The sequence below is a fragment of the Tachypleus tridentatus genome, chromosome 4 (genome assembly GCF_004210375.1).
Source record: "Tachypleus tridentatus isolate NWPU-2018 chromosome 4, ASM421037v1, whole genome shotgun sequence".
NCBI lineage: Eukaryota > Metazoa > Arthropoda > Merostomata > Xiphosura > Limulidae > Tachypleus > Tachypleus tridentatus.
The window spans coordinates 28959468-28978055 of record NC_134828.1 but is presented as its reverse complement, the minus strand read 5'-3'; the positions used below and the strand labels follow the sequence as shown (position 1 = coordinate 28978055).

General features: G+C 30.9%; 2 long non-coding RNA genes across 2 annotated transcripts; both read left to right on the top strand.

Annotated features, from left to right (window-relative positions):
• Nucleotides 1-596: 596 nt before the first annotated feature.
• On the top strand, nucleotides 597-4713 carry LOC143248282 (uncharacterized). The gene is made up of 5 exons (XR_013026866.1): nucleotides 597-772; nucleotides 1227-1285; nucleotides 2351-2455; nucleotides 4059-4126; nucleotides 4595-4713. It is a non-coding gene; the product is annotated as an uncharacterized LOC143248282 (long non-coding RNA).
• Nucleotides 4714-14440: 9727 nt separating this feature from the next.
• Nucleotides 14441-17932, top strand: LOC143248281 (uncharacterized). Its single transcript, XR_013026865.1, has 4 exons — nucleotides 14441-14495; nucleotides 15560-15664; nucleotides 17273-17340; nucleotides 17809-17932. It is a non-coding gene; the product is annotated as an uncharacterized LOC143248281 (long non-coding RNA).
• The last annotated feature ends 656 nt before the right edge of the window (nucleotides 17933-18588 follow it).

The following is an 18588-nucleotide window of genomic DNA, read 5'->3' as shown; positions in this document are numbered from 1 at the left end:
GTTTCGATTACTACTAACCAACGTTTCGGTCCTTAACAAAATAGAGGAATAAAAAATTAACATTTTCTTAACGAATAGTTCTTTACAGCTATTCAGTTAACCGTGTGTATTCGTCTTATTGTGACTTTGTGTGACTAACCGAGTATGTAACAACAACACACCGAATTCCAGAAGCTTAGGGTGCATGCGTTAAAAATCACGTGACAGTTTTTGTGAGTATAAATACAAAACAAACAAATATTCTTCTGTAAACATCAGTTTGGTATAAAAGAATGATCTAGCAGCTTAACATAGTTTGGTTTGTTCAAACACGCAATGTTTTACTTCATAATTTTAAAAACAGCGTTTCTTAACAGTGAGTAGCATATGAGTGATTTTGTGCATAAACCTGAACAAACAAAGAAGCGATAACACAAAAGGCAAGAATGATTCGACAAATATATTGTTTAAAGGCAATGTTTCATCAGAGATACTAGAATAAATAGTTTTCTAACAGTAGATCAACATGGACATTTCTTACTGTAATGTACGAGTTAAAACCTTTTTTTTTTTCCCTCTATTGTTAAGATTTGTATAAAAACGCAATAATTTCACCAAAATATTATCATCCGTCTGACTCAGAACATCAGCTGACAGTTTGGACACTGTAGACTTGTTCTTCTAAAACCATCAGAAATGAAGAGTCTAGCGGTATTTCTTCTGGTCACTATTTTCGTTGCGGTCGCTTGGGGCAAAGGAAAAGGACATGGAAAATTACACAAGTTAATGTGCAGTAAGTGACTTTTTAAAATAGTTCGTGTAGCAGATTATTCTATAACATCATTGACACCGGTTCTTGCTAGTTTCACGTGCTTCAATGATATAACGTAATAATAACTAAAGATGAAAGGTCAGTGTAAATGTTTGTATATTCACAAATTTATATTTAAAATAAGTAAAATGTTATTTGTGTGTAGTTGAGAGTAAAGCCAACACAATGGGTCATTACTTCAATGTTTTCAGTGTTGAGCTAGAATATGTTATAAACTTACATCTAAGATAGTGGAGAACGGGAATTGTTTATGTTTTTCTTGTTAAAAACTTGCTTTCCAAGTAGTTATTAGGGGATTTAACGGTTTTCCTCTCTTCTTTTTTTATAACCTATAATATTATATATTAACAAAGATAAACAAATAATAACAGAGCTGCAGAACGTTTCTTCTTTCATAAACTTTTCATTGTTACAGGCGATAATGAAGAAGACGTAAAAAAAGCAATGGCTATTGTTGAAAGTTTCCCACAGGAGGTAAGTACTGTTGATAATAGTTCTTTAAATGTGAACTACTGAAAACATTAAATAACAATAGTTTATTATTTGTGTTCACGATTATTATTATTATTATAGAAAATTATTTGTATGGTTATATTTATTTGAATATTTCATGGCATGTTCTGAACAACTCGGTCGTTACTCTCAGAGTTCGTTTGTTCACTCATACAAATGACATGTTCTGCATAGAATTACCTGAGTAGACAAGTAAGAAACTTATTGTGGACAGGCAAAGCCGTTCCTAACTTTAAACTGGGATCAGCAGATAATTAACCAGTCACTAAAAGCCTGTTACTTGGTTAATTTTAAATGAATAACAGGATTTATAAATTACCCACATCTGGAGATAAGAAGATTGTTTAGTGGCACCATATCAAGAACTCCAAATCCTTGGTTTCCAAATTCCATGCACTAACCATTAGGTCACAATCTAATACAAATACACATCCATATGAAGAGTATGTTTCAGGAAATTTGTTGCTAAACATAAAATTACACAATGGGCTAACTGTGCTGTGCTTGCCACGAGAATCGAAACCCAATTTTTGGCGTTATAGACAATAGTACTTACTGTTGAATTACTGGAAGGTTATGTATATTTTTGCTATGTAACTGGATATATTTACTCTGCTCATTACGGGTATTCAAACCTAGTTTGGATATAAACCTTCAACCTTATCGCTTAGCGTCTATGGGACTTGATATTATTAGATTATGTTAACGTTTCACCACATAGAAGAAGAGATCTCTCTAATCTATTCATACGTTTATACCAAAATAACTTAACAACTGAGTTCTATTGCACTAACCGTTCCCAGTTTAGTGGTGATAAGTTACATGAAAGGCAGCTAGTAAACATCAAACACCATCAACACTTGACCTCCTCTTTTACCAACTACATTATTATGACCCTCTCAAACTCGCACCCAGCCAGATGGCCAGTCGAGTACCCTAACCATCATGCTATGCCAGACCATTATTTTCACTAAATAATATATTAATATAAATAAATCGCATAAACATTTTTGCTATGTCTTTCAGAAAAAAGATGCATTTGAACAGTGCAAAAACGAAAACAATCCAGACTCTCTGAGTGACGATGAATTCAGGCAGAAGATGTGTGACGACAAAGAATTTGCAAAAACAGTAAGTTACTATTAACCAGTTATTAGAATTCTGTTTTAAGCCTTTAGTAACGTCTGCTTAAAGTAAATAAATAGTTATGTTCACAGTATCGTATTTACAACATCTATTCATTATTCAGATCATTGTTATCGAAGATAGTTCTGAATAAATTGTTTTATTTTATTTTACTATCATATTTTTATATAATCCTTCCGTTGTTCCTTCAAAGACACTCATGTTGTACTTTATAATTAATTACATGCCACTTTTAATATCAACCTGAAGTGGTTTTAGATAATATTATATAATTTAAATTGTAAGAAGTTTTAAGCTAACTAAAATTCCGTTTAAATATTTTCAGATTAATACTGAAAATTTAAGATGTTTTATATTAATAATAAACATATTGATTTTATTACATACCTATATCTCAGATAAATTACTTAATATACCACTTTTCAAGACTGAAACAGGTTATACACTGTGTCCTACATATGCGTCAATAGCAATGAAAGAGTTAATGTGGATGGTTAATTTGAACTCCAACATGGTTGTGGGATTGAGATGGATTTGGTTTTATATTCTAACTTCTCTATATTTATGTCTTCATTAATTCTATAAAGCTTCTCTGATGACAACAGTAAAAATATAGTCGTGTTTGCCTAGAAAAAAAAGTTAAATGCTCTGTTACACAATTTCGTTTCTTTTAATAAGAAATTCCTATAAGTAAAATATTAATTTATTTATTTCTTCCTTTCTCGTCATATGTTTTTCTATATAAACACTGTATGTATGTAATTAATTATAGTCTAACTATTACATCACATCAATATGTTAGTTCCTGTTCACAAACTTTACTTTAAATGCTCATTTCATATGCACGATCCTTGGAACAGATTTTTACGGTCTGCACTTTATCCATGTAAATTATAAACATAATTCTGATATTCTATAAACCTTTTATCAGTAAAAGTAAAATAAAGGAGCAGACTAGTTAAATTCATTGTGTTTATATATTTTACCGTGGTGGTAACATATTTATTGGAAGATATTCATACTTTGTGAATGTTATAAACATTGTTATAACTTTCCTAATTTTTGAAGTCTGTATTATTAATTATTATATTTCCACACTGAGTTACTTCGAGTTTAAGATCAAAGCTATGTGATGAACTGTCTTCGCTATGCAAATTACGGGTATCGTACCCTAATTTGTAACGATGTAAGTATATAAGGTCACCTTTCAGTCATAGCGGGAGTAACTGACCTCAGACACAGCGACACTAATGTTGTTTATCTATATAAAGTTACAGATGTTTTCGTTCTCAATCTTTAGAACACTTAAATATTATGATAGATTTTATGTTAAGCTACAAAAAAATATTTCCTGATGAGCAGACTAAGAACAACATTGTTACTGAATATTACATTATATACAATATGTTATTAACTATCTCTGAATTTTTACTATTGTCAAAATATAAATTCCAAAGTAATTCTATAAGATTAAAATAGAAACAATTTTTTATTGTAACACCTTCCTAATAGACTGATTTACGATAAAATCAATAGTTTTGTTTACCTAGCTTTCATAATATATATGTAATTTTATTTTTATTTGTAGATTAAAAAGTGTGCGATGGGCAAGATGGGAAGTAACTGACGGATTTGTAGAAAACCTACATTTATCTAGTAAGTGTTAGACATGTCTTGGAAGATAATATGACATGTTTTATTTAATATAAGTTTATAATGTAAAGTCTATTCACTTTAATCTATTGGAGCAACTTTCTTTTGTTTTCTTAATATTGTATTTAACCAATGTTTGAATAACTCAAATTCAAATTATATTTTCTAAGAAATATGATCTAGAAGTTTCTCTACTTTTACCAACGTCTAATAGAATTGTTTTGTAGCTCTAATTGTAAATTTGGTTGTAATAATTCCATAGATTTTCCAAACTTCTTACAATATATTATAGTAACTCAAGAACTGGTTACTCCGACGACAAGTAGGAGTTGAATTCGTTTAATTAAAGTATGAATCTTCAAATGTTAGAAGTTTCTAACATTCATACCATTAATACTGAATTATTTATGGAATGTTTATGTAACACTATTAATGCTGCAGTAGATTTAAAAACAAACTTTTTTATTTCAGAAATGACTTAACATCCAATGAGGAAGTCTTCACTTGATTTACGAAAATCTGACTATACAGTTGTTCTGTCTTTATTCTTCTGCGTATTATTATAAATAGTTTACTTGTTTCTAGTGTACTGGTCTTCATTCAATTTTTTATCTTTCAGTGAAATAAATTCATGGATAAAAATGATTGTTATAAATTGTGTTTAATAAACATTTTGTTTGAAATGACGAATGAAGAGAAAAATTAAAACCATGAAAAACTAATACAAATAAATTTCGATTAATTAATCCATAAATCATACAATAAAATTAATATTTATTAATCTAATTGTGGCCAAGAACGTCTTTGCTGTAACTTAGAACTTTAGCGTCACTCAGTTTGTAATAAAACAGTTAAAATTAATCTATATCGTTTCAAAACAAGTTAAAATTATAACTGCAGTAAAACGTTCAAGTAAACTATTAAATAAAACTAAAAGAATGAATTTTCTAAAACCAGTTAAAATTTTCACTTATTATTGAAGAAGCAAAGAAATGAAATGTTTATTTCTCATATTTTCTCTTTCTCTAAGTTTTTGAAGATATGTGGATGGCACAAAAAATACACAAAAAAAGTTTGGTAAAATTTTCCCTAATTATTAAAAATGGAAAGAAAAGAAATGTCTTATTTCATGTATTTTTCATTTTCTAGCTTTTGAGAATATGCTGTTAGGCACTGTCTCTCTCTTTAATATTTTTAATGTTAGATTAGACAACACTACAGACTTGAACCTATATATATAAGCACACCACAATAATCTGTGTCCGTTTTTCTATTGCATAAGTACTTCCAGATCTGAGAGACAATCTCAAACAAACCAATATTTTGGCATTTTCATTGGGGGTTCACAACCCTATCCATTTGTTTATTACTATTATTGAATAATTATTATCTTAAACGTCAAATACTTTCGGATATAGCGCCAACTTCTTACAAAAAAGTTAAAAACATCCAACACAGGCTTTTTACTGTAAACTCCACATTGTAAAAGGCTTCTGTAAACATCTCGGACAGTGAGATAAGTATTACAAGAGCATACAATGTCTCTCACACATTGGGCATCGTTCAACCAATTTATCACGAGAAAATTATTGCACCATTTTGATATTAGTGCAAAGATAAAGCTGCAGTTCTTATCCCTTTTAGCCTTGGAAAATACGGATTTTTTTCCCCTCAGAACGCGGTCCCAGTTGTGATGAATGATAGCCATTCTCTGAAATTTTTTATGTACATAGCAATAAATACTAACAAAATCATTCAACGTATCGTTCAGATGATGTTTATATTACAACTGTTTCGAAAAGTCAGTACCGAAGATCGTTAAATACCATGCAAGTCTTCTTGTGGTTTGATGAAATTATGTTCCTGGCAGCATACTCTCAATTGTTTCAGGAACACCCAAACAGATTGGTATCTCGATATTTAACAACTTCAATGAACAACGAAGAAGGTCTTCATATGCAAGAATAGTTGATTTCTGAAGATCTTACCATATTAAAAGCCGAAATTTCATCATAAGAGAAGAGAATATCTGATACACTTGAGGCTCTAATCGAGTATGTTGACAAATTTCACATTGTAAAATACCTTTCTTTAGCGTTGTTCTGTTACGTACGAGTAGTTTCAGAAAGAGTGCAGCACTATACACTTAATCAAATAGTTCCCCTCTTGGTCACTTCAATGTCAACATGGCTTCATGGAATGCCGTGACAATCACCACATTCCCTCCTAAGATAGAGACATTAACATTTATTTTGTGTGCTGTGTATATCACACTGAAATCATGTAAATATTTACATTAGAAATGTGCTCTCGACTGCCATGTTTATATATTTAACCAATAATTATATGCAGTAACTCACTTGGTCAAATGGAGAAGTTTAGAAAATTTTCCTCCTCTTGTGATACACTTTGGTGAATTTCATACCCAGTCACCTTTCACTGGAAGCATTGAAGACATCTGAGGTGACGCCATATTGAAAAGTTTCTGAACCTGATAACATATCTATCAGGCTGGTATCACTTTCTAATATCTCTTGTTCACCTATAATCAGGGTTTGCTGAATCAATGGTTTCTTTGTCAAAAGCCTTTCAAGGGCTATTTGAATTGACTATGATACAATATTAGTTGATACATTCACATAACTTACTTAATCATTTGAGTACTTAGTTGTTACTTTTATCTGCTCTACATTTCTCTTGAATATGTTGACTACTTTATGAAGTAATTGTTTCTCATTCTGAATTAATTGTGGGTCAATATCGGACACTAATAATTCCCTATTTTTTTAGCAAATGCCTCGCTGAAATTGTGTTTCAATAGACTATATCTGCCATTTCTTCCTCAACGTAAAACGATAACCCTGTCAAATGAACAAGTTCTAAGTAATCTATCATTTAACATGATACCCGAGGTGCTTGAGAAAGTATGATATAGTATGATATCAACGGTGCGATACAAGAAAGTCAGTAGTTACTGCTTTTAGATTTTTTTCTGATTGAATTAAGTCAATGTCAATGTATTATTGTAATACTGGGTAATCACTGAAATAATTCCTCAAGCATATAACTATACACCAAATGTTTGGGTAAAAATTCATCACAACCAGAAACAGTGCAACGTAATTTGTTTACACCTACAACTATAATTCACGTTGTCGATTCCGAAATGTATGAATGTGTGGTATTTATTTATGTTTAATACATTCTTAACATACAACAGTTGCTGTCGTCCTAAAGTGTATTCACATGAAAATTCGATTTGAGACTTTTAAATATGATAAATTAATTCTCTTTTTAATACATTAAGCTATTAACAAAGGTTTGAAACACACAAGTATGACTTTTAAACTAATTATTCATCCATAATCTCATAATGCTCTGAAAATAGGGATTTAAGCAAGATTATCCAGACTAGTTTAGATGGTTACGGTACTCAAGTCGCAATCTGCGAGTCTCTGGTTTGAATCTCCCTCCTACCAAACACGCTCAATAATTCAGCCATGGTGTATTATAATATGACGATTAATCCCATATTCGTTGATTGAAGATAGATTGATCGATTGAGGATTGAAGATTCTACAAAATTAGGAAAGAACACAAAATAATTATAAATTTAAAAACATGTCATAATTAAATTTATTATTTTATTTCTATTGGTTTACTTTCAAGACTTTAGAACTATTAAAATTGAAACCTTTGACATTGTTTATACTGAGTACAACCACAATTTGATAATTTGCCTTTTAGGGTTTGGACTTCATTCACAAATTTCGAAGTGAAAGTGTCGTGAAAGCATACATAAATTCTTACTTCTGCTAAGAAGGCATTCCAGGTTTGTAATAATACTATTTCAACCACACTATGTTCGTCACATTCATTGCTCAGACGCGATTGTCTGAAACCATGGATCTTCAGGCTGGGATACAATAATCTTCATAGCAGTCGAACCACTATTTATATAACCCATTTGTTACCGCGAAGCAGGTCAAGCATGATCATAATTATACTTGTTACAATAAATTACGTTAGGGCTATTGTATAAGCGAACAGATCAGGCCTGCTCTTTAGGTTTAGTTGTTAGGTCAAGTACGACAATATAATTTTGTGGTCTGAATAATTACAAACCAAAATTGTCTGAAATTCCTTTGATAGATCATGTTGCAATGACGTCATAAAATGGCCGACATTGTCTGTTTGTTGGTTTTGTACTTAGTTTTGATAGTAAGTGTTTATAAAATCATATCTAAATTTACTCCCAAGAACTAAATACACTATGGTAGTATGAGAGAGGTACCATTGAACACTTAGAATTAAGTGTTCGGCCTAACTTGTATATAATCTTATGACTATCGTGAAATCATAAACTCTGTGAACTATAAAGAAAGTCTGTTAAAGTTAGGTTTCAGCAATTAACAGATTCTGATTTGGAAATACATTAACCTCATTCTTTATTTAAAAACAAGACTGCTTGATAGAGGGCACTTTTCAAAATTGCATCCATAATGGCTTAAAATGACCAATTTGTAAAGTGTTAGCTGAATTAAATTTTCTTTTTCATCTGGTGTGTATATATATTGTCCAAAAACTCCATTTCAATACATTTGTTAAACTACATTGTATTTGTATTCGCAAAATTACGCAAATATACACACTTTAATTATCTTGCTGCAGTTCTGACCACCAGAAGCATTTTGTGCAATTTCTTCATAGTTTTTTGAATATCCACATTGTTCATCACCTTCCCAGCAGCACTCCTTCAAACAGGAAAGTCCATATTGATAGCAAAGGCAATTCTCTTTGATCCAGCATTTAGTGATACCAATGTAACCACAGTAGAAGTTCAGCATCTTGTTTAAAGCTTTTGGTTCATCAAAAGAGACAGGAACCGTGATGTTAATCTTTAATGTCGAACTGATCTGGAAACTTGTGACTTCTCGAGATGAACTAATGTCAACGTCTTTGCTTCCATGATCTATGTTTAACGTGCTGTACAAATGAGGCTGTACAACTTTGTTATAGGTACAGTCTGCGTTGCGGCCAGGCGAACATGGAGGCCGTTAAGAGATGATTTTTTTTCTTCTAAATGTGAGTGCTTGAAGACAAATTTTGTGCCAGGTATTGTCTGTATTAGCTGCAGCACTGTCTCCTTGCCAACATAGGATGAAATCTTAACCAATGAGAGCATGAACTACTGGCAATACAATATATACTTTTGTTGGTCTGATAGTCTGTGCAACGTCACAATGTGATGAAAACGATTCATTCGACGCATATCAAGGGTCTATTAATCCTACCACATGTGGAATACAGTGTGCTAAGAGAACCACAATCTATGTGTCTGATGACTTTACAGTTAGCTGAAGTGTTGCATTCTTGGTCAGGTTTAATGGATTTAATATTTGTAAGATTAATTTAAGTCATACTTCAAACTTGTATATATATTATATATAAACCATCTGGATATTTAAATTTTTCACTCCCAGAAACCTACACACTACCGTTGCTTGACATCTCAGATATATTGGTATGTTTAAAAATGCTCAGAAAATTTTCTATAAAGCAATTCAAGGTTTGGAAATTCAATCAATTTCTGAACAGTGGCACAAAGACTATATAACAAAAATACCTTAACAAGAGAGAAATTTAAGTTATTGAAGACTGTACAAAAGTGAGAAAAACTTGAAATAATTATTATCAGAACTTTAGGTTTATTAAAATTGGAGCCTTTAAGAATGTTCACACTGAGCCATAACCACGAATTTGATGACGTGCATTTTAGGGTTTGAACGCTATTATATTATTAAATTTCGTAATTGAAGTGTCATCAAAATATACATCAATTCTTACGTCTGATAAAAATACATCTGAAACCCAATCTATCATTCAATTCGCCACTTTCACTGAAGTGTAACCCTAACACCAGACTGCACCAGACTCGATAAAAGAAAATGTAGTTGTAATCTGAAGCAAAACTTCTTTCTTGTGTTAATATTCTCCAAAACAGTTTCAGAAACATCATATTGTGATATTTTTCTTCGAATATTTTCAATCAACAACTTCAGTAAGAGAAAAACTATTTATGTTGCAATCTATTTTACTTTACGATTTCATAAGGATCTTATGATTAATTTGACAGAGTACTACAGTTTCTACAGGAGATATTAAAAATACGATTCATATTGTAATTATTTTATGTTCTTATGGATGGAGGAATTATAGATGGGACTTCGAAGGTATTCTTAATTATTACAAATGTGTTGATTTGACATCGGTTATTAAGCAAGAAGCAACACAACGAGTGACTTGCGCAAAGCAACTCGAGGGCTATCTGTGCTTTGCCTACTAGAGGTATCCGTAGACATACCAGAGTGGAGTCAAATGTCAGTGAGTAACTGAGTAAGTAATTTTATTTCTGATAAAACACGAAATATCTTTACAACACACGTTATACATAATCATATATGTATTTATGTTGTCTTTAGGAAATCTTCCTTGTTCTGTTATTAACACGAATTTTCTCAAATATATGACTATTTTTTATCTTTTGGACTTCGTATCTTAGACACGTTCTGAGTTAGATTGGCATTTAGTGACCCCGTTATAGTAATTTTAATATCATAATCAGCGTACCAATTGAATAAATTACAACCATAAATATGTTTCTCAACTTTAATGGACCGCAACTTCCTGTTGAATGAAAAACCGTTTCGTTTTCTGTACTGAGGTCTTCTTCATGAGTACTACGCACCTTTCAAAACCTATACGTGTACAAGGACATCGATGAAATGTCATATTCAATACAAACTGTACATTGCTTTAAATATTTAGATTGTCATAACACGCACTCGTAAAAACAAACAAACAAAAATATGCAGTTCTTAATTGTTTGTGCACAGCTTTCGTTAAATTAACGAACTCGAGCGAGACTCACGCATATTTGTGAAAGTATCAGTCCACAGATCAAAGTATACACAGCCACATGGCCGCAATATTACAAGCGACATTGTATTTTATCTATAAAATCTGATACGGAAAACTTGAATGGATGCAGTTTTCAATTTGTAACAGACTTTTTTAAAAGTTTTTATAAAGTCTCTACAAGGCTCAGCTAATTTGAACGTCCACTTTCAGGTTCTTGTGTCCTTTGTTATAAAGCAGATAATTACACTATGGGTTAATGTTGTTCTCCTCACCGCAGTAGCCGAAACCAGATATCTTTTAGTGTAAGAAGCTACCACCCAGCTACAGAAGTAGACACCACATTATATCTGCTGTTCTTTTAAGGTTTTGATTAATATGAAACTGGTAGAACGAGACTGTGCTTTAAAAGACAGTGCACCAATGTTGAAATGGTATTTCTAGACCGCACCCTGAAAGTTAATACACCAGTTGTAACTGTTTAGAGTATCCCGAAAGCTAAAAATTAATCAGTCCTAATGAATGGTGCTCCAACTGAAAACGTGTCCTAAAGATTAATGTATTTTACGGAATATCAAATTTATTTTAATAATTGATATAAACACATTCCGTATCGAAATAGATATTATGATTTAAAGACATGTATAGAAACCTTTCTCAAATTCTACCATATGAAACTAAACAGACGTAATAGAGTCATGAATTAAGTCATCGTAATTAAAACAAACGATTCTTTACTGAGTTTTAAGGCTGTCATACAATAAGCAACAAAGAGAACCATTTCTCTAACGGGTTCTTTACAAACGAAACAACGATTTAATTGATTTGAAAAATATACTCAACTTCGTGAAACAAATTTTTATTGTTGGTCAAATGGAAGATTTTTTATTTGAAGATCCTTTAATAAAGACAATGGAGACAAACATGACAATTTCTTAACATAAGTCTTAAAATGATGTATTTCTATTATAGTAAGACCAGGTAGAACTCTCTTTTGATTTCTGTACCAGTGAATTGGCGTTTCAATCCCAAAAATGCTGAATCAAGTTGTAAAACTAATAATCTCAATTAGTGTATTCAAAGTTGAAAATTGTGTGAACTTTATGGATTTCTTTATAAGTTTTTTTAATGGTAACTTCTTCTGTTGATTTATCTGTGACGAGATACAGACATACATGATGCCAGTAAGTCATTGTAGGAAATTATTTAGCAGGAAAACTCATTAATGCATAGAAAATATATATAGAAATCAAATTCATCATTTTTCTCATCACTTATTCTTTTACACATCAAGGCCTTTTAAATCTGGGAGAATAAGGTTCTATATTGAACTCTTCTTACAATTCATCACTGGTCACTTTATACTGTTTTTTTTTCTTTTAATTTCTCGAAAACTTATTTTAAAATACCAAGTTAGTAGTTGCGAAATTTGTAGTGATTGACTAGACATAAGGCAGCTTGTTAACACTACCAACAGTTTCTAATTATGATGTGTTAGAATAAAGGCAAAATAGCTACTTCGCTCCACCTATCACCAACTATCGGAATACTCTTTACCAACCAATAATGGAATTGAACATCACTTAACAACGCCCTCGTGGCTGAAAGGACGAGCATATCCCACGAAGATATTCAATACCGCGACCCTTAGATTGCGAGTGGAGTGTTATCAACGCCATGTTTGTCAAGCTTACTGAAAACTGGTTTCTGAAAACTTCCCGCACCATTATCCCTGAACAAAGGCTACTCGAGAGAACAAACCTTAGCTTCATAACTCGAAATACCATAGAAACAATTCTTATTGCACTACCATACGAAACCTACCTATGTTATTATTTGAGTTTTTCAGAGTTACTGGTGAGGGATGGAATTTCTCGAAACCAGTATAAATCAATGACAGCTTGAGGTTTATTTGAAATTCTCGATGTTTGGTTCAGATTTTTCCAGAATTTTGTCTTCTCGTTCGCTCTATACACCTTTTACAATGACTTTTTTATTTTCAAGAGAAGTGTATTCAAATACACCTATTTTAGATTGTTTTCTGTACAGCCAAACGGAGCACTACATGTTAACATTCTCTAATTCCAGTTACTAGTAAACAATATTCATCACAAACTCTTGACTGATGGAACAATGAGACTTCACCATTCTTGGAAAGAGCTACAAACAATGAATGTTTCGATTACTACTAACCCACGTTCCGGTCCTGAACAAAATAGAAGGATAAAAAATGAACATTCTCTTAACGAACAGTTCTTTACAGCTATTCAGTTAACCGTGCGTATTCGTCTTATTGTGACTTTGTGTGACTAACTGAGTATGTAACAACAACACACCGAATTCCAGAAGCTTAGGGTGCATGCGTTAAAAATCACGTGACAGTTTTTGTGAGTATAAATACAAAACAAACAAATATTCTTCTGTAAACATCAGTTTGGTATAAAAGAATGATCTAGCAGCTTAACATAGTTTGGTTTGTTCAAACACGCAATATTTTACTTCATAATTTTAAAAACAGCGTTTCTTAACAGTGAGTAGCATATGAGTGATTCTGTGCATAAACCTGAACAAACAAAGAAGCGATAACACAAAAGGCAAAAATGATCCGTCAAATATATTGTTTAAAGGCAATGTTTCATCAGAGATACTAGAATAAATAGTTTTCTAACAGTAGATCAACATGGACATTTCTTACTGTAATGTACGAGTTAAAACCTTTTTTTTCCCTCTATTGTTAAGATTTGTATAAAAACGCAAATAATTTCACCAAAATATTATTATCCGTCTGACTCAGAACATCAGCTGACAGTTTGGACACTGTAGACTTGTTCTTCTAAAACCATCAGAAATGAAGAGTCTAGCGGTATTGCTTCTGGTGACTATTTTCGTTGCGGTTGCTTTGGGCAAAGGAAAAGGACATGGAAAATTACACAAGTTAATGTGCAATAAGTGACTTTTATAAAATAGTTCGTGTAGCAGATTATTTTATAACATCATTGACACCGGTTCTTGCTAGTTTCACGTGCTTCAATGATATAACGTAATAATAACTAAAGATGAAAGGTCAGTGTAAATGTTTGTATATTCACAAATTTATATTTAAAATAAGTAAAATGTTATTTGTGTGTAGTTGAGAGTAAAGCCAACACAATGGGTCATTACTTCAGTGTTTTCAGTGATGAGCTAGAATATGTTATAAACTTACAGCTAAGATAGTGGAGAACGGAATTGTTTATGTTTTTCTTGTTAAAACTTGCTTTCCAAGTAGTTATTAGGGATTTAACGGTTTTCCTCTCTTTTTTTTATAACCTATAATATTATATATTAACAAAGATAAACAAATAATAACAGAGCTGCAGAACGTTTCTTCTTTCATAAACTTTTCATTGTTACAGGCGATAATGAAGAAGACGTAAAAAAAGCAATGGCTATTGTTGAAAGTTTCCCACAGGAGGTAAGTACTGTTGATAATAGTTCTTTAAATGTGAACTACTGAAAACATTAAATAACAATAGTTTATTATTTGTGTTCATGATTATCGTTATTATTATAGAAAATTATTTATATGGTTATTTTTATTTGAATATTTCATGGCATGTTCTGAACAACTCGGTCGTTACTCTCAGAGTTCGTTTGTTCACTCATACAAATGACATGTTCTGCATAGAATTACCTGAGTAGACAAGTAAGAAACTTATTATAGACAGGCATAGCTGTTCCTAACTTTAAACTGGGATCAGCAGATAATTAACCAGTCACTAAAAGCCTGTTAGTTGGTTAATTTTAAATGAATAACAGGATTTATAAATTACCCACATCTGGAGATAAGAAGATTGTTTAGTGGTACCATATCAAGAACTCCAAATCCTTGGGTTCCAGCATTCGATGCACTAACCATTAGGTCACAATCTAATACAAATACACATCCATATGAAAAGTATGTTTCAGGAAATTTGTTGCTGAACATAAAATTACACAATGAGCTAACTGTGCTGTGCTTGCCACGAGTATCGAAACCCAATTTTGGCGTTATAGACAATAGTACTTACTGTTGAATTACTGGAAGGTTATGTATATTTTTGCTATGTAACTGGATATATTTACTCTGCTCATTATGGGTATTCAAACCTAGTTTGGATATAAACCTTCAACCTTATCGCATAGCGTCTATGGGACTTGATATTATTAGATTATGTTAACGTTTCACCACATAGAAGAAGAGATCTCTCTAATCTATTCATACGTTTATACCAAAATAACTTAAAACTGAGTTCTATTGCACTAACCGTTCCCTGATTAGTGGTGATAAGTTACATGAAAGGCAGCTAGTAAACATCAAACACCATCAACACTTGACCTCCTCTTTTACCAACTACATTATTATGACCCTCTCAAACTCGCACCCAGCCAGATGGCCAGTCGAGTACCCTAACCATCATGCTATGCCAGACCATTATTTTCACTAAATAATATATTAATATAAATAAATCGCATAAACATTTTTGCTATGTCTTTCAGAAAAAAGATGCATTTGAACAGTGCAAAAACGAAAACAATCCAGACTCTCTGAGTGACGATGAATTCAGGCAGAAGATGTGTGACGACAAAGAATTTGCAAAAACAGTAAGTTACTATTAACCAGTTATTAGAATTCTGTTTTTAAGCCTTTAGTAACGTCTGCTTAAAGTAAATAAATAGTTATGTTCACAGTATCGTATTTACAACATCTATTCATTATTCAGATCATTGTTATCGAATATAGTTCTATATAAATTGTTTTATTTTATTTTTCTATCATATTTATATATAATCCTTCCGTTGTTCCTTCAAAGAGACTCATATTTTACTTTATAATTAATTACATGCCACTTTTAATATCAACCTGAAGTGGTTTTAGAAAATAGTATATAATTTAAATTGTAAGAAGTTTTAAGTTAACTAAAATTCCGTTCAAATATTTTCAGATTAATACTGAAAATTTAAGATGTTTTATATTAATAATAAACATATTGATTTTATTACATACCTATATCTCAGATAAATTACTTAATATACCACTTTTCAAGACTGAAACAGGTTATACACTGTGTCCTACATATGCGTCAATAGCAATGAAAGAGTTAATGTGGATGGTTAATTTGAACTCCAACATGGTTGTGGGATTGGGATGGATTTGGTTTTATATTCTAACTTCTCTATATTTATGTCTTCATTAATTCTATAAAGCTTCTCTGATGACAACAGTAAAAATATAGTTGTGTTTGCCTAGAAAAAAAAGTTAAATGCGCTGTTACATAATTTCGTTTCTTTTAATAAGAAATTCCTATAAGTAAAATATTATTTTATTTATTTCTTCCTTTCTCGTCATATGTTTTTCTATATAAAAACTGTATGTATGTAATTAATTATAGTCTAACTATTACATCACATCAATATGTTAGTTCCTGTTCACAAACTTTACTTTAAATGCTCATTTCATATGCACGATCCTTGGAACAGATTTTTACGGTCTGCACTTTATCCATGTAAATTATAAACATAATTCTGATATTCTATAAACCTTTTATCAGTAAAAAGTAAAATAAAGGAGCAGACTAGTTAAATTCATTGTGTTTATATATTTTACCGTGGTGGTAACATATTTATTGGAACATATTCATACTTTGTGAATGTTATAAACATTGTTATAACTTTCCTAACTTTTGAAGTCTGTATTATTAATTATTATATTTTCACACTGAGTTTCTTCGAGTTTAAGATCAAAGCTACGTGATGAACTGTCTTCGCTATGCAAATTACGGGTATCGTACCCTAATTTGTAACGATGTAAGTATATAAGGTCACCTTTCAGTCATAGCGGGAGTAACTGACCTCAGACACAGCGACACTAATGTTGTTTATCTATATAAAGTTACAGATGTTTTCGTTCTCAATCTTTAGAACACTTAAATATTATGATAGATTTTATGTTAAGCTACAATATAAAATATTTCCTGATGAGCAGACTAAGAACAACATTGTTACTGAATATTACATTATATACAATATGTTATTAACTATCTCTGAATTTTTACTATTGTCAAAATATAAATTCCAAAGTAATTCTATAAGATGAAAGTAGAAACAATTTTTTTATTGTAACACCTTCCTAATAGACTGATTTACGATAAAATCAATAGTTTTGTTTACTTGACTTTCATAATATATATATAATTTTCTTTTTACTTGTAGATTAAAAAGTGCGCGATGGGCAAGATGGGAAGAAACTGACGGATTTGTAGAAAACCTACATTTATCTAGTAAGTGTTAGACATGTCTTGGAAGATAATATGACATGTTTTATTTAATATAAGTTTATAATGTAAAGTCTATTCACTTTAATCTATTGGAGCAACTTTCTTTTGTTTTCTTAATATTGTATTTAACCAATGTTTGAATAACTCAAATTCAAATTATATTTTCTAAGAAATATGATCTAGAAGTTTCTCTACTTTTACCAACGTCTAATAGAATTGTTTTGTAGCTCTAATTGTAAATTTGGTTGTAATAATTCCATAGATTTTCCAAACTTCTTACAATATATTATAGTAACTCAAGAACTGGTTACTCCGACGACAAGTAGGAGATGAATTCGTTTAATTAAAGTATGAATCTCCAAATGTTAGAAGTTTTTAACATTCATACCATTAATACTGAATTATTTATGGAATGTTTATGTAACACTATTAATGCTGCAGTAGATTTAAAAACAAACTTTTTTATTTCAGAAATGACTTAACATCCAATGAGGAAGTCTTCACTTGATTTACGAAAATCTGACTATACAGTTGTTCTGTCTTTATTCTTCTGCGTGTTATTATAAATAGTTTAATTGTATCTAGTGTACTGGTCTTCATTCAATTTTTTATCTTTCAGTGAAATAAATTCATGGATAAAAATGATTGTTATAAATTGTGTTTAATAAACATTTTGTTTGAAATGACGAATGAAGAGAAAAATTAAAACCAGGAAAAACTAATACAAATAAATTTCGATTAATTAATCCATAAATCATACAATAAAATTAATATTTATTAATCTAATTGTGGCCAAGAACGTCTTTGCTGTAACTTAGAACTTTAGCGTCACTCAGTTTGTAATAAAACAGTTAAAATTAATCTATATCGTTTCAAAACAAGTTAAAATTATAACTGCAGTAAAACGTTCAAGTAAACTATTAAATAAAACTAAAGAATGAATTTTCTAAAACCAGTTAAAATTTTCACTTATTATTGAAGAAGCAAAGAAATGAAATGTTTATTTCTCATATTTTCTCTTTCTCTAAGTTTTTGAAGATATGTGGATGGCACAAAAAATACACAAAAAAGTTTGGTAAAATTTTCCCTAATTATTAAAGATGGATTAATTATTAATTATTATTTCATGTATTTTTCATTTTCTAGCTTTTGAGAATATGCTGTTAGGCACTGTCTCTCTCTTTAATATTTTTAATGTTAGATTAGACACACTACAGACTTGAACCTATATATATAAGCACACCACAATAA